At 47.0% G+C, this 20,268-nt stretch overlaps 1 protein-coding gene and 1 pseudogene across 1 annotated transcript in view; both read right to left on the reverse strand.

Annotated features, from left to right (window-relative positions):
- Window positions 1-20,268, reverse strand: part of LOC142296919 (M1-specific T cell receptor alpha chain-like) — a 713,655-nt gene that overhangs the window by 227,067 nt on the left and 466,320 nt on the right. The window lies entirely within an intron of this gene.
- Window positions 17,177-19,186, reverse strand: LOC142303425 (uncharacterized; annotated as a pseudogene).

Consider the following 20,268-nt stretch of genomic DNA (forward strand, 5'->3'; position numbering starts at 1 on the left):
ACGGAGATATACATGGTTTCTCTGACTGCACATTTATACATCTTGTGTATATATGAGGGTAGGTGAAAGAACTGAGAAGAAATAATGAGAATGAGAAGAAATACTGTGAAGAGCTCTTATCACCTGAGCGAATCTATGTCATTTCCTGAACAAAGGAAGTGTCTGAACAAGACTATGATCTCACTCTCAGCATTTTCACAAAGCCTAATGTTTAGATAGCTGTCAGCTTTCTATTTTTATGTCTGAGGATATTAATACAGGATATCTACTAAATGGGCCAAACACAGGTTTATCTTTTAAAATTGCACTTTGTAGAATATAAGTGAACTCAGCTCCCATCCCTTTTTCCCCTGTACCCTGAATAAAGCTGGTCATTCCAATGAGATAGCTGTGTGCAATTCATTTAGCAGATAACTATTGTTCCTGACCCTGCCATACACATCAGCGCTTGGCTGAACATTCATATATTTTTAACGAAGAGAGAGAAGAAAGCAAAAGGATCGTTGCATTGAGGTTCTAAGTTCCTCTTCCTTCTCTCCTTTCTCCCACATAATCTGTAGGGGAAGAGTCAGGATTGGATTTGACCACCTTTCATCTAAAATGTATAGGGGCCAAATAGTATTTTTATAATATCATTGAAGGTATAAAGTGTCGGGGGCCAGCTTCCCCGTCTCGGGGGCTGCTCGGGCGCGCTCGGATCTGGTGCCTTCTCCTCGGTGGCTCGAGCGGGCCGGATCCGGGGCTCGAGCAGTGCTCCTCGCCCACGAGTGAAAAGGGGGTGGAATTTGGATTTGGGATATATATACAGAGTTCGTGACGCCACCCACAGGTTGTGGTGATGGTGGGCACTACCGAAGCTGGTGACGGGGTTCCCGGGAGCGATGGCGGGGAGCAGCTAGGTGTTAACCCCTCCGTGGGTAGGGCGGTTAATCCCGGGGCCCGGTAGGAGGTTTGGCTTCCCGTAGGATGGAGTTCGCAGGGTTGCAGTGCAGCGTAGCGTGGTGCCGGATGGCACTGGTGTACTCACTCAGACACAGATGGATAAAGTCTCTGGTAAACCAAACGGCTGGATGGACGGAAGCCCGAAGCCGGCTGCGGTGTTCTCCCTGGATGGATTGATGGTGGCTGTCGTTTCCCTGCACCCGTGTTTTGTGTCTTGACTCCAATGCCTGGGCACTGGGAGTCTGCTCCCTGACGTATACATGCCGGAGGAGCCCCTTTGCCCGCAGACACTGGTCCTTTGGATCTCTGGCCCTCGGCGGTGGCACTTATCCGGAATGATTGTGCTGTTGCCTTCAATCGGGACTTGGGTGGGAATGAACCCCTGAGGTCCAGACCGCAATCAGAAAATTTGACTAGAGGTTGGCTTTAAGCCTAGTCGGGGTCTGAGTACCCTGCCTGGTGCTTGGCTCCAATCGGCTCCCCGGTTCGGTACTGGCTGGCCACCGCCCGACCCTGGTCCTACGGTTCCGCTGACCTTCACCAACTCCTGCAGACGGCCACCACCGTCAGCCGACCTTGCTGGATGTGCCTGGGCTCCAACCCAGACACCCACAGTTTTCACTCCTCACTCACTCTACTGCCCACAACTGGGCTCTCTCACTGACTGCACTAAACTGTTGTGTTTTCCCGCCTCCAGGTCCGTGAACTCCTCGGTGGGCAGGGCCAACCAACCAACTCCGCCCCACCTGGTGTGGAAATCAACCCTGGAGGGTGGCAACAAGGGTTTCATGTGTGACTGGTGTGACCTGTCCAGGGAAGGAGGGGTGTATGATGTTGTGTAGTGACCTGTGACCCCTGGGGTCCAGGGCGTCACAAAAGCATCTTACCAGTTATTAAATAGTTTAAATGGAACTGTGGGGGTGAAGTGGTTAGTATTGCTAACGATTATTCATGTATTGCTTAATATCTTATATCCTTTGAGATCCTGATGGTTTAGCTGTCAATATTTAATCTCATATACTAACTATACAGTATATAATAATTCACATAAGGGCTAGGATGGTAAATGGGTTTAGGAAGATGGTGTAGGCCATGAATGTCCACCAATAATGTTATTTTATTTAGTCTTAATTAGAGATGAGCGATGTTCGAGGTTCGCCAATTTCATGTTCGAGTGATTTTGGGGGGTGCTCGATATCGAACTCGAACTCGAGCTTTTTGCTAAAAGCTCGATAGCTCGAGTTACGTTCGAGAATGGTTCGATCAGCAAAAAGCCTAGCTAGTTACTAGCTGTCTTTTCACTGTAATAGTGTGAGTCACTGTGATTCACACTATTATCAAATTTCAGCGTATAGTGTGCGGGGGGGACGCAAAGTGTCTGCTATACTAATTTTGTGTCCCACTAGTGCCAAGCAAGTTCCACCACCTCTGCATTCTACCCATCTGCCCATTTTTGACAAGCTATTTTTATAGCAAACAGTACTGAACATAAGTGGCATCCACAAAGTGTCTGCTATACTAATTTTGAGTCCCTCTAGTGCCAAGCAAGTTCCACCACCTCTGCATTCTACCCTCCAGCATATTTTGCTACAATATTTTTATAGCAAACAGTGCTGCCAGTTTTAGGGCCACAGCTGCATTGTCAGAGATAGTCAGTGTTGGTTCTTCAGCTGACAATAAAGCTAGACCACCTTTGCAATCTACACCATCTCTCAATTTTTGCTACCACATTTTAAGTGGCCAATCTTGTCGCTAACAAAATGAGTGGCAAAAAGACAGATGCTGGTGGAAAGGGGAACAGGCGTGTTGGAAAAGGAAAAAAAGTTTATGTCCTTGGGGAATGTGGGAAAGGTACATTAACATCTGCTGAAGATAGGCCATCTTTCAGCAAAAGTAAGATGTATACTACTTTCCGTGGACAATCCGATGTGCTCCCTTTTTTACGTAACAAAACATCTGGAACAAAGGTAGACGATGCACAAAAAAGGCACATGCTTGAATGGATCTCAAGTGCTCCAATGAGTGGCCTCTCCTCCAGCTCAACTTCAAAATCCAAAAAACAACATTCCTCTAAGTTGTCATCCCAATCGCATTTGCTTTCTCCCAGCTCTCAAGTCTCCACCCGCCCTGCAGAGTAGGGTGTAACAGAGATGGCTGAGTCTGCAGAGCTGTTCAGTCACACTATAGCCTGGGAATCAGAGGTCTGCTCCCAAGCTACAGTGAGTACAGACCAGGAAATGGTCTGCAGTGATGCTCAGAAGCTTTGTGAGTCAGATTCAGGCCCTGATGACCAAGTTTCTGAGCATAATGTAGAGCCTCATTCCCAAACTGTAACACCTGTTGGTGGAGACAATGAGGAACATACTGATGACGATGAGATGCAGATACCAGATTGGGATGACAACTTAACTGTTTAGTCAGGGCAGGAAGAGATTAGGTCTGAGGGTGAGGTGAGTGCAAACACAACGCTTGATGATGAAGTTCTAGATCCTACATACTGTTAACCCTCAGTCGGGCACTCGAGGAGGTCACCAGAGGCGGTGGAGGAGGATGCAACTGACGATGAAGTTACCTTGCGCCTTCCTGGACATAGTCAGAGTACTGGAAGCTTGTCAACAAGTGCATCCTCAGCTACCACTCTGCCTCTTAGCACAAGTCAGGGTGGCTCTCCAGGTCGCATGTACTCTAAGCCTTGCCTAGCCTGGTCCTTTTTTGACCTTGCAAAGGATCTCCCAAATCATGTGATCTGTAAAATTTGTCGCTAATCTATAAGTAGAGGCCAAAACCTCACCAGTTTGACAACTTCTTCCATGAATCGTTACATGAATAACAAGCATAAGTCCCAGTGGGAAGCTCACCATGGTGCAATGCGTCCTAGCGGAGCGGGCCATCCACCGCCTGCCATTCCAGTGCATCCGCGCGCTCTTCATCTTCTATGACTGTGGGGACAGCTGTCAGACCTGTTCTTCCACGCAGACCTTCCACTACTTTAACCTCAACAGGCAGTTTGCTTGGTAGGTCGTCAGTTGGTTTGGAAGGGGAAACAAGTGCTCGTGTACAGCTCTCTCAGACATCGAGAGCACCAACTTTGGATGAAGGCAACATCATGTCTCCGCCTGCTCTTTCCTCACAGACCTGCAGTTTTTCAGGGACACCCTACTCACCACCATCTCCACACAACAGCCAGATCTCGGTCCCTCAGATGTGGAGAAATAAAAAGCTATTTCCTCCGAGCCATGACAAAGCTAAGAGGTTTATGTACGGTAGAATCTGGCCAAACAGTATCAATCCGGGTGCCTCCGGGAAAAATAGAGTCAAATTCAGTAGATGAACCCGGGCACACTCAATCAAGAAAAGAGGATAAATGTCTTTAGATTTGCTTTTATTTCATGCAAAGTTATGGCAAAAAGATCATGTGCCGTGACGTTTCGGCCAAACACAGGCCTTTAACAAACAAATGATCTAGTGGCGTATGCAGGGAGTAAGGGTGGTGAACAACAAGTTCATAGGTTGAGAATTGAGAAACAGGGTATATACCTTTGCTAGTGCTCCAGACAGGAGCTGTCTCATAACATAGTCAGATACAATATTGTTAGATCACGACCAAAAAGGACACAGGTCGCTGGAAGATATGGAGTGGAACTCCAGGGGATGCCTTATAATGTGATTTGAACAAAGAAAAGGGTATTGGGACCCTATATATTCCCATACAGGAAAACACTGGTGAGCTATATGCCAAGGGGTTAGCCTCTAGTTCCTGGGTGGATTACAGTAGTGGTTCCCGTGGGGAGCAGAGGAGTCTGGTGAGTCCGGGTGTAGAGCGTGGTAGCAGACCACGTGGAGTACTATGTCACAGGACTCCACAGGACACAAGACTCCACGTGGTCTGATACCACGCTCTACACCCGGACTCACCGGACTCCTCTGCTCCCCACGGGAACCACCACTGTAATCCACCAAGGAACTAGAGGCTAACCCCTTGGCATTTAGCTCACCAGTGTTTTCCTGTATGGGAATATATAGGGTCCCAATACCCTTTTCTTTGTTCAAATCACATTATAAGGCATCCCCTGGAGTTCCACTCCATATCTTCCAGCGACCTGTGTCCTTTTTGGTCGTGATCTAACAATATTGTATCTGACTATGTTATGAAACAGCTCCTGTCTGGAGCACTAGCAAAGGTATATACCCTGTTTCTCAATTCTCAACCTATGAACTTGTTGTTCACCACCCTTACTTCCTGCATACGCCACTAGATCATTTGTTTGTTAAAGGCCTGTGTTTGGCCGAAACGTCACGGCATATGATCTTTTTGCCATAACTTTGCATGAAATAAAAGCAAATCTAAAGACATTTATCCTCTTTTCTTGATTGAGTGTGCCCAGGTTCATCTACTGAAAGCTAAGAGGTTGACTTTATCCCTCTGTAAGCTCTTGGCGACCGAAACACTGCCTTTCCGCCTGGTGGACACAGCGGATTTTCGAGACCTTATGTCCGTTGCAGTGCCCCAGTGCCAGATGCCCAGTCACCACTACTTCTCTAAGAAAGGTGTGCCTGCGCTACACCAGCATGTCGCACACAACATCACCGCTTCCTTTAGAAACTCTGTGTGTGACCGGGTGCATTTCACCACCGATACTTGGACCAGTAAGCATGGACAGGGGCATTACATGTCGCTGACTGGGCACTGGGTAACTATGGTGATAGATGGAGAAGGGTCTGCTCAACAAGTCTTGCCGTCCCCACGACTTGTGAGTCAATCCTCTGTATGTCGAAGTTCCTCCACTGCTTCTGCCTCCTCAACCTCGTCTGGGTCCTCCACCTCCGACCCAAGCCTGTCTGGTCAGGCCACCCACGTTGCAACTGCGCACAAGGAATCCTGCACACCTCCTTACTATGCTGGCAGCAGAGCTCAACGGCATCAAGTGGTCTTTAGCTTGAAATGTCTTGGAAATAAGAGTCACACAGCGGAGGAGTTGTGGGCAGCTCTGCAGTCCGAGTTTCATAAATGGTTGTCTCCACTCAACTTGCAGCCAGGGAAGGCCATGTGCAACAATGCTGCAAACCTGGGAGTGGCCCTTCACCGGGGCAAGGTGACAAACGTGCCTTGTATGACTCACGTGTTGAACCTTGTTGTCCAGCAATTTTTAACCCACTATCCCAGCCTAGATGGGCTTCTGCACAGGGCACGGTCACTCTCTGCTCACTTCCGCCATTCATCCGCCGCAGCTGACCGACTTGCATCGCTCCAGAAGTCATTCGGCCTGCCGGTTCAACGCCTGAAATGCGATGTGGTGACACGCTGGAATTCGACCCTCCACATGTTACAGCGACTGTGGCAGCACTGCCAAGCCCTGGTGCAATACGTTATGATGTATAGCCTGGACCAACAAGATGCAGAGGTGGGGAAGATCAAGCTGATGGAGTGGTCTCAGATCAAGGACCTATGCACCCTTCTGCACAGTTCGACATGGCGACGAATATGTTTAGCGCTGACAATGCCTTTATCAGCATGACAATTCCAGTCATTTACACGCTAAACACTATTCAAAATCAGGGGGAGGGACAAGAGGAAGGGGAGGAAGTACAGGAGGATTCATATGCGCAAGGGATACCAACATCTACAAGGTCCAGATGTTCATAATCACCAAGGTGGCAGGCATGGGACGGTGGGGGAGAGGGATTAACAAGGGCGCATGATAGCAGCCAAAATGTTGAGAAAGGTGCAGGAGACCATGAAGATATAGAGAACGAACTCTCAATGGACATGGAAGACTCAGCAGATGAGGGAGACCTTGGTCAAATTTCCGTTAAACGAGGTTGGGTGGAGATGTCAGAGGAAGAAGAAACGGTTAGCACCTCGCCACCACAAACACAGCGAGGACTTGGTCCTCCTGGATGCGCAAGACACATGAGCGCCTTCTTGTTGCACTACCTACATCATGACCCCCGGATTGTCAAAATTAGAAGTGATGATGACTACTGGGTTGCCACACTGTTAGATCCCCGGTACAAGTCCAACTTTTGTGACATAATTCCAGCCATAGAAAGCGACGCACGTATGCAGAAGTATCAGCAGAAGCTATTACTCAATCTTAGCTCGGCTTTTCCACCAAACAACAGTGGTGCACACAGTGAATCTCCCAGTTGTAACTTGACAAACATGGGACGGTCTCGTCATCAACAGTATAACTGTAACAGCAGCACCGTATCTGGTGCTGGTAACATCAATTTTATTGAATCGTTTCATAATTTTTTTAGACCATCCTTTGCAAGGCCACCAGAGACAAGAAGTCTGACACATAGTCAACGGCTGGAGAGGATGATACAGGAGTATCTCCAAATGAACATCGATGCCATGACTTTGCAACTGGAGCCGTGCTCATTTTGGGTTTCAAATCTTGAAAAATGGCCTGAGCTCGCCACTTACACCTTGGAGATCTTGTCGTGTCCAGCTGCCAGCGTTGTCTCTGAACGTGTCCTCAGTGCTGCTGGTTGTGTGCTGACAGATAAGCGCACGTGTCTATCCAGTGACAATGTGGACAGACTAACGTTCATCAAGATGAACAAGTCATGGATCCACAAGGACTTTACTACCCCTGTTTCATCCTGGGGAGAGTAAAGGCTTGTGGATTTGGAATGTGCTTGATGCAAATGTACCAGTCAAGTTTGCAACTAGGGCACAAGTGATGCCACTGAAGGGGTGTCTGTGTGGCCCAATTTTTGGAAAAAAGGGAGTCTCTGCTTGGAGTCTGCTTGCTTGCTGTGTTTTTAAAAATGAGCCAAGATGAACAGATCTGGGATCAGCAAAGACTTTGCTACCTACCCCGGTGTCATCCCAGGGACAGTTAAGGCTGGCGTATTTTGGAATGTGCTTGATGCATATCAACCTGTCCAGTTTGCAACTAGGGCACAAGTGATGCCACTGAAGTGGTGTCTGTGTGGCCCAATTTTTGGAAAAAAGGGAGACTCTGCTTGGAGTCCGTTTGCTGTGTTTTTAAAAATGATCCAAGATGTACAAGTCTTGGTTCAGCAAGGACTTTGCTACCTACCCCAGTGTCATCCCGGGGACAGTTAAGGCTGGCGTATTTTGGAATGTGCTTGATGCAAATCAACCTGTCCAGTTTGCAACTAGGGCACAAGTGATGCCACTGAAGTGGTGTCTGTGTGGCCCAATTTTTGGAAAAAAGGGAGACTCTGCTTGGAGTCCGCTTGCTTGCAGTGTTTTTAAAAATGATCCAAGATGAACAGATCTGGGATCAGCAAAGACTTTGCTACCTACCCCGGTGTCATCCTGGGGACAGTTAAGGCTGGCGTATTTTGGAATGTGCTTGATGCAAATCAACCTGTCCAGTTTGCAACTAGGGCACAAGTGATGCCACTGAAGGGGTGTCTGTGGTGCCCAATTTTTGGAAAAAGGGAGACTCTGCTTGGAGTCCCCTTGCTGTGTTTTACATGATTTTAGAAGGGCATGACATGCCTATATCTGTGTCTTCTCCTCTTTTTCCTCATCCAGCTGTTTTGTTTTCGCATGAGTATTTGTCCTTGTCACTTTCCCATGTGTTCGTGTTGTCTTGTGAGTTGTTTGTCACCTTTTGGACACCTTTGAAGGTGTTTTCTATGTGTTTTTATGTGTTTTTGATTGCCTCCCATTGTTTTCAATGGGGTTCGAGAGGTTCGTCGAACAGTTCGCCGAACCGAACTCGAACGCGGCCTCCGTTCGACAAACCGAACCGAACTCAAGCCTCTAGAGGTTCGCTCATCTCTAGTCTTAATAGATTTAGAGTTATTATAGAGGTTGAAGCTGTATTATCTGGCTCAGAGCTCCGGAGGACCATACTTGTCTTTATACAATGATTAAAGGGAACCTGCCATCAGGTTTTTATGCGCCAAACTAATACCATCTACGTAAGGGCACTGTAATACTGATTGATACAAACCTTTATTTTAGAAAACTGTTCGTGTTTCAGAGATTTTTATTTCTGAATAGTTATGCAAACAACTCACAAGTGAAATGGGTGGGCGCTGCACCTACTCCTCTGCTGCCAATCTTCTCAACTCTCCTCACCCGCCACTTGTGAGTGATTGACAGATCACTTTACTTTCAGTGACCTGTTTCCCCTGTTCTAAATATAGTGCAAACGCCATCATTTACCATGGTGGTGCATGCAGCACCTGGGGGGAGGAAGACGGTCATCTTTACTAAGATGTCCAGCAACGGATCTAGTAAACATTCTTCTTCACCCCTGCTGTTCACTCCTGTGCCAGTGTCTGACATGACCTGCAAACTATGCAGACACTGACCGTCTTTTTCACCAGTGCATTACCATCAAGGGTTGATAGCACTTGCACTAAATTGTGGAAGGGAGAGGCAGATCTCTGAAAGAAAAGTGACCTGTCAATCACTGACAGGAGACCGATGGCAGGCAGCAAGGTTAGGTGCGAGAAGCAGCAGAGCAGTAAGTGTCCACTATACTACACTTGAGGTTTATTTGCATAACATTTCAACAGTATATTTTTCAGTTTTTTTTAAAAAAAAACATAACTCCAGAATTCTAAAATAAAGGTATGGATGAAATCAGTTTTATAGTGCCCATGTAGAGATGAAATTAGATAATTATAGTAAAACCTTAATATAGGTTCCCCTTATGCTGAAACTTACTGCATATACACACACGTTTATATCCTTTTTGTGTATTGGAACAACAGAAAACAAAACTGAAAAAAAGGAAAATTGGCATTAATTTCAAATGAAACCACAAAAATGGGGCAGACAAAATTGTTAGCTCTTTTCCAAAATTGTGGGTAAAAAACGTTGTTTCAAGCATGTGATGCTCATTGAAACTCACCAGGGCAAGTGACCAGTGTGGGCTACATGAAAATCACACCTGAAACCAGATAAAAAGGGGAGAAGTTGACTTATTATTTACATTGTATGTCTGTGTGTGCCACACTAAGCATGGACAACAGAAAGAGAAGAGGATTTTCTGAGGACTTGAGAACCAAAATTGTTGAAAAATATCAACAACCTCAAGGTTACAAGTCAATCTGCAGAGATCTTCGTTTCTTTGTCCATGGTGCACAACAAAATCAATACGTTTACAACTCATGACACTGTAGCTAATCAAATTCCAAAGAAATTCAAACTGTCTTGCAAACTCAGAGTGCATCAGTGTCAGCAGGAGCTGTCCGTCAACATATGAATAACATGAAGCTATGGCAGGCGACCCAAGAGGACCCCACGGCTGACACAGAGACATAAAAAAACTAGACTGCAGTTTGCCAAAATGTACATGAGTAAGGCAAAATTCTTCTGGCAAAGCCTCTTCTAGACAGATGAGACCAGAGTAGAGTTTTTTGGTAAAGCAGATCATTCTACTATTTACCGAAAACGGAATGAGGCCTACAAAGAAAAGTACACAGTACCCACAGTCAAATATTGTGGAGATTCAAAGATGTTTTGGCTTCATTTTGCTGACTCTGGCACTGGGTGCCTTGTTTAGTGATGATTAAGAGCAATCCATCTGCTTGAAACGCGTAGACTTGTATGTCTGCACATGCCTCCATTAAACTGTTTCATGTTTTTTAACCTTTTTAATTAAAATAAAAATTTTATTAGATTTGACGATTGTTGGATTTTTCCACCACTTAATCTTCATGTGAACACCTGAATGCGGTCCAGATTTCTGAGCGCAGCACCCATATGCATTCTGTCTGGTGAGCTGTTACTTTCTCCTTATTATTGCCTTGTTTGTGTGCAAGGCATCATGAAATCTGAAGATTACCAAAGGATTTTAGATCGCAAGTAGTGTCCAGTATTAGAAAGCTGGGTTTACATCAAGAAGCCCCCAGAAATAGATAGATAAAAACCTTTGGAAAGTTCTGAAGTGGCAGCAATGAGATCAAATCTAAATCTCAAAATCCCATTGAACGCCTGTGGAGATCTGAAAATTGCTGTTGGGAAAAGGCACCATTTAAATATCAGAGACCTGGAGCAGTTTTACAAAAGAAGAATGGTCCAAAATTCCAGATGAGAGGTGTAAGAAGCTTGTTGATGGTTATAGGAAGGGAGTGATTGCAGTTATTTATTCCACAGGGTGTGCAACCAAATATTAAGTTGATTGTGCCAACAATTTTGTCTAGCCCATTATTGACGTTTTGTGTGAAATTATGTCCAATATACATTTTTTCTCAGTTTTTTGTGTTGTTCTAATACACACAATGGATTTAAACATAAGTATGACAAAACATGTGTAATTGCAATAATTTTCTTGTAGAAATACTTAATTTTCTGGAACAATTTCAAGGGTGCCAATACTTTCAGCCATGCCTGTATACGTACTGTATATACACTGCTCAAAAAAATAAAGGAAACGCTAAAATACCACATTGTAGATCTCAAATAATGAAATATTCCAGTTACAAATCTTTATTTATTACATAGTGAAATGAGCTGAGAACAAAAAAACATAAAAATGACTAATGTAAATCAAAATTAACATCCCATGGAGGTCTAAATTTAGAATGATACTCAAAATCAAAGTGGAAAATCCAGTTAAAGGCAAATCAAACTTCAGCAGAAAAGAATTGAGACGTGAAAATGAGGCTCAGTAGTGTGTGTTGCTTTCACATTCCTGTATGACTGCTCTACAATGCCCAGGCATGCTCTTGTTGAGGTGGCAGATGTTCTCCTGAGGAATATCTTCCCAGACCTGGATTAAAGCATCAGTCAACTCCTGGACAGTCTGTGGTGGATGGAACAAGGCATGATGTTCCAGATGTGCTCAACTGGATTCAGGGAACGGGCAGGCCAGTCCATAGCATCAATGCCTTCATCATGCAGGAACTGCAGACTCACTTCAACCATATGAGGTCTAGCATTGTCATGCATCAGAAGGAACCTGGGGCCCACTGCACTTGCATTTGGTCTCACAATGGGTCTGAGGATCTCATCCTGGGACCTAATGGCAGTCAGGGTACCTTTGGCTAGCACATTGAGGGCTGTGTGGCCCTCCAAAGAAATGCCTCCCCACACCATTACTAACCCACTGTCAAGCCAGTCATGCTTGAGGATGTTGGAAGCAGTAGAATGTTCTTCACGGTATCTTCAGACTCTGTCATGTCTGTCACATGTGCTCAGTGTGAACCTGCTCTCATCCTTGAGGAGCACAGGGGTCCAATGTCAAATCTGCCAATCTTAGTGTTCTCTGGCAAATGCCAATCGCACTGCATGGTGTTGGGCTGTAAGCACAACATCCACTTGTGGACTTTGGACGCTTATACCAACCTCATGGAGTCTGTTTCTGACAGTTTAGGCAGACACATGGATATTAGTGGCCTGCAGGGGGTCATTGTGCAGTGCTCTGGCACTGCTCCTCCTGTTCTTTCTTGCACAAAGGAGGAAGTAGCGGTCCTGCTGCTGGGTTATTGCCCTACTACGTCCTCCTTACGTCTTCTCCTGGTATCCTGGCCTGTCTCCTGCTATCTGCTCCATGCTCTGGACACTACACTGACAGACATAGCTAACCTTCTTGCCACAGCTCACATTGAGGTGACATCCTGGATGAGCTGCACTACCTCAGCTCTGTGGGCTGTAGACACCTCCTCAGGCTACCTCTAAGGCCATCTTCACACGTCCGTGAAAATACACGCACGTGTGTTACGGGCCATTTTTCGGGTCCGTGTCCCATTTTTGTGTCCGTTTTTAAGGTCCGTGTGGAATCTGTGGGAACTGCGTATGCTAGCCGTGTGTGCGTGTGTAATGTCCGTGTGTGCGTGTGAAACTTAACTGACGTGTGTGTGTGTTGTCCATGTGAAATGTCTGTGTGTGATGTAACATGTCATTAATGCATACCCGCTGACAGCAGACAGATTCACGCGCTGAGAATGAACTCGGGTGAACTTCACCCGACTTCATTGTCATACCGCGGCTCTGTCTGTGTCGCGTACTGATTAGCGGTCACCCGTGAAGGACTCACCGGTGACCGCTAATCCCCTGAGTGACTGTAGTGAGCAGCGCGATTAGCGCTGCCGTCACTCAGGTTACCCGTGGCTAGCTGGATCCTCCACTCGTGACCGCAACTCACCTGTGACTTCATCGCTGTCACTCGGGTCACTTGCTGTCACAGTTGGAGGATCCAGCGGTGGCCGCGAATAACCTCAGTGACAGCTCAGCTGATCGCGATACTCACCTCAGTTGCTGCGTGGAGGTGACAGGAGCGGCGGTGTTCTTCTGCAGCTCCTGTCACCTTCATGTAGCAGAGCTGGAAGCGACGAGAGACCTCCGTGGATTACGCTGGACCTGGAGGGGTTTTTGGGGCTTAATAAATTGGTGAACGCGGGATTTTTGTAGTGTTTATTTTTTCAAATAAAGGATTTTTTCACTGTGTGTTTATTTACTGTAACTTACAGATTAATGATTGGGGGTGTCTCATAGACTCCTGCAATGATTAATCTAGGACTTATTGGCAGCTATGGGCTGCCAATAACTCCTTATTACCCCAATTGCCAACGCACCAGGGCAATTTGGGAAGAGCTGGGTAGAGTCCCAGAACTATCGCATCTAATGCACGCGGCAATTCTGGGCGGCTGCTGGCTGATATTGTTAGGCTGGGGTGTTCCCCATAAAGTGGAGCTCCCCATCCTGAGAATACCAGCCTTCAGCTGTGTGGCTTTACCCTGGCTGGTATCAAAATGGGGGGGACCGCACATCGTTTTTTTTTAATTATTTATTTTTTTTTAATGCACAGTATAGACCCGCCCACTGGCTGCTGTGATTGGTTGCAGTGAGACAGCTGTCACTCAGCATGTAGGCGTGTCTAACTGCAACCAATCATAGATGCCGGTGGGCAGGAAAGCAGGGAATACGAGATTGTTTAATGAGCGGCCGGCTTTTTCAAAATAGTAAAAGCCGCCAGAGTTGTTTTTACAGCTGTGCAGCGTTGCGCCGGTGATCGAGGAACGGTAAGTATGAGAGAGGGGGAGACTGACCGACAGACTGTGAGAGAGGGACAGACAGAGAGAGAGAGACCTACCGACAGACAGACAGAGAGACCGACCGACGGACTGAGGGAGATTGACCGACATACACAGAAGTAGAAAGAATGACCGACTTCGCTAGAAAAAAACACCAAACGGACACGGACCATAGGGAGATGCATACATGTTTACTAACGTGTGCGAACATACCCATAGACTTTCATTGGGTCCATGTGTGAGTGCTCCGTGCAGAAAACAGACATGCTTCCGTTCAACACAGAAACACATACGGATCACGGACACGCACACACGGACATTATGAAATAACGCACGTGTGACCTCAAACATAGATTAACATTGGTGCATGTTTGTCTGTGTCTCCGGTATATACGGAAACGGAACAAACACGCATGTTTTTCACGGACGTGTGAAGGGGGCCTAAGAGTGAGAGCAATGACAAAATGCAAAAGTGACCAAAACAACAACCAAAAAGGATGAGAAAACTTGTCTTGCTCATTGCCTATCATTTCTACCTGTTCCCTGTTCCATTTCCACAACATCAGGAGAAATTGATTCACAATCAGCATTGCTTCAGAACTGGACAGGATGATTTCACAGAAGTGTGATTCACTTTGAGCTTCAGTCTATTTTTTAGAGCAGTGTATCTGTCAGGAACAGCCGGGGGAGGTCACACCAGAATCTCACCTGCTATTCACTGATTTGTCAAGAACATGACTACTCTCTAGCGCCCCCTTAGTGTCAGGTCAATTTTGGAACTGCCAGACAATAAGTAAATGAGGCTGCTGAGTTAATAATGCCAAATATTGGAGGTCTCACAGCAAGGCTAAATGTATGTATCACCGATTCCCGCTAATGGAATATATATATACCTTGCTACCCTTAATGATAGCACCCCAATAATTCTAAACAACAATAATTCTGCTGCCATCATCGAAACTTAGTATAGGAAGTTCGGAAACCCGTTACAGATAGCATAAGGCCCTTCGGGTTGTGGATTCATAAATATAGAGCATGAGGAAAGAAACTATTAAATTTTATATATTTAATCCAAAATAGAAGGCAGTGTTTATAAAAATATACAAGAATTTACAAAAGGAAACAATACAAATACAATATAGACAGTTACATAAAATAAAAAGGAGAAATGAAAGAGATTGCTACACCTGGTCACGGAATATGGCTCAGATATAGGGTAGGGGCACCCCCTTGGAAATGGACAATCCTATACACAGAATGTATATCCCCTGGGCATTGACACAGTGGCTACTAAGACACTGGCTTATATCAACCTCTGTCTCACCCGCAGCCCCCCCTCTGCTGACATCATGCAAGGGAGAGGGTTTTCCCCTCTTCCAACATTATGAAATCCTTATGGTCCTCATATCTTCGTGGGAGCAATCCACGCGGACAATATTACCTTCATATTTTATATTATGATTTTAGCAGAAGGTGGATACCACACAAGGGGGATCTGATATGTTCTGGGTGGCAGATATTAATTTGTGGCTCTTCCGTATGTCCTACGATTAAGCTGAAATATGTGAGATGTGCGTTATGGAATATTGAGATCAGTGGTATGCCCGTCATATGTCGGGGACATATGTATCGCAATATTAATACTTCCCCAACAGAGACAATACGGCTGCCCTGGCCCTTTGATCAGCAAAGCTATAGTCCTGCAGGAAACTTGTTCTCCGCCCCTGTGTATACAGATTGCAGTCGGAGCGTCTGTGGCTACGCAGAGGGTCTTTGAAGAGCTGGGGGGAAGTGTTGTAAGGTAATTGAAAGGTACATGTTAAATTCCCCAACAAGGAAATCATTTCCTGGCTGTTAATTTGGGTAGGGCTCTGGAGGGGGGGTGGGGGGATCACCCATAATCCAGAGACCATGAAAACATATCTGCTTATTATATTTTCATGACACCTCCCCGTTCTTGACTGCGCTATGGAGGCAGGACCTCTCGGTACTCCTCCAGGCGCAGCTCCACAGTCTCCTGCTTGGCTTAGGCCCAACAGGGTGTGCTCTTGGTTCTGCGAGTTGCCCTGGCTGCATGCAGCACTGAGGACCAGGCCCAACCTTCCCGGATCCCACGGTACTCTTTCAATTTTGGTCTCGGAGACAGGAGTCTCTGTGGGGGTCACTCGATAGCTCAAGATCGGCCTCTGCTGGCAGGGCAGTCCACACTCCCTGGCTAAGGATAGCCAGAAGTGGTGTTAAGGCCCCAACTCTACAGGAGCCCTCTTGGACCTGTCCTGGGTCAGCGATTGGTTCCTTTAGCCCGTTGCAGGCTGAAGTCCCAGAAGGCAGTGCACTGCCTGCATTCTGACTACCCAGTTGGTGGGTGACTGCAGCTACATAGGCTGTCTCCCCGGGGAATAAAGACACCTTCCCATCAGCCTGACTGGCTGGGGACCACAGTTTCCTGTCACCCTGACCGGTTTGGGTACAACTTTCCGATCACTCTACCAAGCTGTGGGCAACACGGGTGCCTCATCTTGGCAGTTCGTGGGAGATTCTTTCCCGCCCTGCTGACGGGGTGGGTACGTCTGTCCCATCCCTCTGACAGACAGTGGATCCAACTTTCCCATCATCTGGACAGGCAATGGGTACAACTTTCCCATCATCCTGGAGAGCTGGGGAAAAAACATTCTCACTACCTTGGCATGTTATGGCTTCTGCTTCCCCATCACATTGACAAGTAGGGAGCACAACTTTCATATCTCCCTGGCAAGTTGGGGGGGCTTTCTGCCCCTCCCCCTGACATGCAGTGAGCACCATCCTCTCATCCTCCATACAGGCGATGGGCACAGCTTTCCCATCATCCTGACTAGCTGTGAGAGACACTTTCGCACCATCATGACAGATTATGGGGTCGGCTTTCCATCACCCTGACAGGCAGCGAACACAACTTTCCCATCATCCGGGGAGGTCATGGATACGACTGTCCCATCACCCTGTCAAGCTGGGGAAAACATTTTCCTCTCATCATATCGCACCACAGAATTAGTGCTAATCATGGAGCAGCTACCACCGGCTATGTCACAGTCCATCGTGACACTGACAAGCTGCACACAACCACCTTCTTCATGGCTACCGTGCTTGTCTCCATCTCCCTTAGCAACGATTCTTACAGCTGTGAGGGGATCGTCAGCCACATCACCCCATAGTGTGACATGGCTGAGTTCTCCTGTACCATGAGACGCATCACTCTGTGATACCTCAGGGTCAGCGCTATTTATGGGGCAGCTACCACCTCCGCGTCACAGTCCGTCGTGACACTGACAAGCTGCATGTGACCACATTCCTCATGGTCTCCATGCCTGCCTCCATCTACCTTAGCACGGACACTCACTACCTTGGGGAAATCCTCAGCAGCGTCATCCCGCAGCGTGACGTGGTTGAAGTTCCCCGCACAATCATCCACTTTATTTTCATGCACAACATTAATAATCACCTTCTGATCATCAATATTCAGGTCACATGACTTAACAGGGCTTACATCACATAAGTTATCAACGGCGCTTGCATCACATGACTTATTAACAACATTTACATCACATAAGTTATCAACGGCGCTTGCATCACATGACTTATCAACATCATTTGTATCACATGACTTATCAGATTGGGGAAGATTGTCAGGGACGTATTGTGCCACTAACCGCACCAAATCGGTCCCCAATAAAACATTTGCTGGAAGGTCTCGGGACACCCCCACATCTTTCCATCCCCTCCCAGCAGCCCAGTCCAGAGAAACTCGGGCCATTGGGAGAGATTGGCGAACACCCCCAATCCCAATGACAGTCAGGGTCTTCTCCGGGATAAGTTCACCAGGCAACACAAATTCAGGGCGGATGAGAGTTCGTTCTGCACCAGTGTCCTTGAGGCCCTCAGTGATGGTGTCGCCCACGGTAACGGGCTGCCAGTTCTCACGGGCTCGTACACCTGTCTCACCCACAAACAGGGCATTAGCATGGGCCCTCGGGCCTCAGGTGTGGGGCTCCTCCTTTGCCTCTCGGGACAGGCGACGCTAATATGTCCTGGTTGGTCACAGGTGAAGCACCGGCGGGTATCAGATGTAGGCCGGGTGCTAGAAGATGGGGCAGAACCTCCAGGAGGTTGGCTGGCAGGGGCAGGGGTGTTAGTAATCATCTTACCTCCTTTCCAGCTGGCGGTAGAAGGCTTCCGCACCCCCGATGCATGGTTGGCCTCATAGGTGTAATCAATCTGTGCCGCTGTATTCGCATCCTTTGGTTCCCTGTCCATCACAAACTGTCCCATGTCCGCAGGACAAAAGTGTAGGAATTGGTCCTTTACCATCAGGTCTGTTATCTGCTCAGCAGTGGTGGTGGACAGTCCTTGGGCCCATTGGTTAAAGTTGGTCTGGAGCCCATCCACAACATCTCTGTTGCTGTCATGTGGTCCACGCTGGGGGGGTTCGGAACTTTTTGCGGTACATCTCTGGAGTCAGCTGATATTTCCGTATTAGGGCCTGCTTTATGGCCTCATAGTCTCCACTCTGCTCTTGAGGGAGACTGGCAAACGCGTCCAGGGCCTTTCCTTGCAGCCCTGGGGTTAAGTATCATGCCCATTGTGCTGAGGACAACTGGTACTGCAAGCAAGTCTTTTCAAATCCCCTCAGAAAGGTGTCCAAATCTCCATCCTTTTCCATCACAGGAAAGTGCTCCGGTCAGGGCTTAAAGCTGCTGGCATTATTGGACTCCCCGTTCAGTGAGGAAGGTGTCTGCTGCCGGGCTTGGAGGACCTTCAACTCATGGTCTCTCTCAGCCTCTTGCTCTGCTCTCTCAGCCTCTCGCTCTGCTCTCTCAGCCTCGGCCTGGCGCTCAGCTCTCTCAGCCTCTTGCTGGGCCTGGCACTCATCAAACTCACGCTTTGCTTGGCATTCTTGTAGCACAAACTGTAGCCGTGCTCGAGAGTCACATTCTCCCAGTTGCTGCAGAATCATCGGCAAGTAAGAGTCCCTTCCACTCCGGGAGGTGGGGTTGCTGCCAGACCCCTCAGAATCCGACAGTTCTGCGGACCGTCCTGGAGCTAGGTCCATGGCAAGGTCTCCTGGTGCTTCGCTGGTCCCATGCTCTTGGACCACATCGCTCTGGTCTTTGAGATCATCCTCCACCAAGGCACAGATTAGCATCTCTTTGGTGTAGTTGGACCCATCGAGGCCTCGCTCCTCACACATTTGGATCAGCACAGCTTTCTCATGCTTCTTATAAGCAGCTGCCATTCTAGCAGTCACTTGCCAAATAGAAGCTAGGATAGAAAAAGAAGAGAGAAGTGAGGGGGGTAACTGCTACAAGTACAGTATTGTTCCAGGTATATTTAAACACTGAGTTTGATTCTCAAAACTTTTGCAAGTTTTTAGTGAAAGGGATGATTGTTCAAACCAAATCACTAATGCTCTATATCCCACCGCTTGCCACCAATTTGTCATGAACAGCTGAGGAAGTCACTCAGATATCCAGCAGCTGTTCATGGATTTGTCAAGAACACGACTACTCTCTAGCGCCCCCTTAGTGTCAGGTCAATTTTGGAACTGCCTTACAATAAGTAAATGAGGCTGTTGAGTTAATAATGCCAAATATTGGAGGTCTCACAGCAAGGGTAAATGTATATATCACCGATTCCCGCTAATGGAATATATATATATACGTCGGTACCCTTAATGATAGCACCCCAATAATTGTACACAACAATAATTCTGCTGCCACCACCGAAACTTAGTACAGGAAGTTTGGACACCTGTTACAGATATATAAAAAAGGAAAATTGCGACAACAACGCCAATAATTGAAAGTGATGAACTTTATTAAACACAGGGTAGGTGAGTAGCGGCACAAACACAGGTGAGACTACAGGTCACAGTTAGTCCAGGGTCTATTTGTAAACATATTAGTATCAATAGAATGCTCAAAGAAATGAATAGATAAACATGATATCGTCCCTTAACCACAATTGATATAGGGGGCAGCACAACACACCAACCAGGAGAAGCTATATGTTCATCATGTGTCAAGGATGGGAGGCGGTATGCTGGTCAAGATGGCAGTATAATTGATTATTAATTATCAGGGGCTCATAAAGTATATGAAGACCACAAAGGACACAATTGAGCCACACCAGCCTCCACAAGAGTGTACATGTAAATGGACCATGAAACCTAGAGTTGCTTAGATGGTAACATACCTGGGAGGGAAAATCCTGGAGCACACTGGGACCTGCGTGTGCCCGACGGCCGTTTCGGCTGTCAAAGCCTTCGTCAGGGGGAGTGGTAATGTGTCTGGCCAATGGATCTCTATGAAAAAGAGG

The sequence above is a fragment of the Anomaloglossus baeobatrachus genome, chromosome 1 (assembly GCF_048569485.1).
Source record: "Anomaloglossus baeobatrachus isolate aAnoBae1 chromosome 1, aAnoBae1.hap1, whole genome shotgun sequence".
Lineage (NCBI taxonomy): Eukaryota > Metazoa > Chordata > Amphibia > Anura > Aromobatidae > Anomaloglossus > Anomaloglossus baeobatrachus.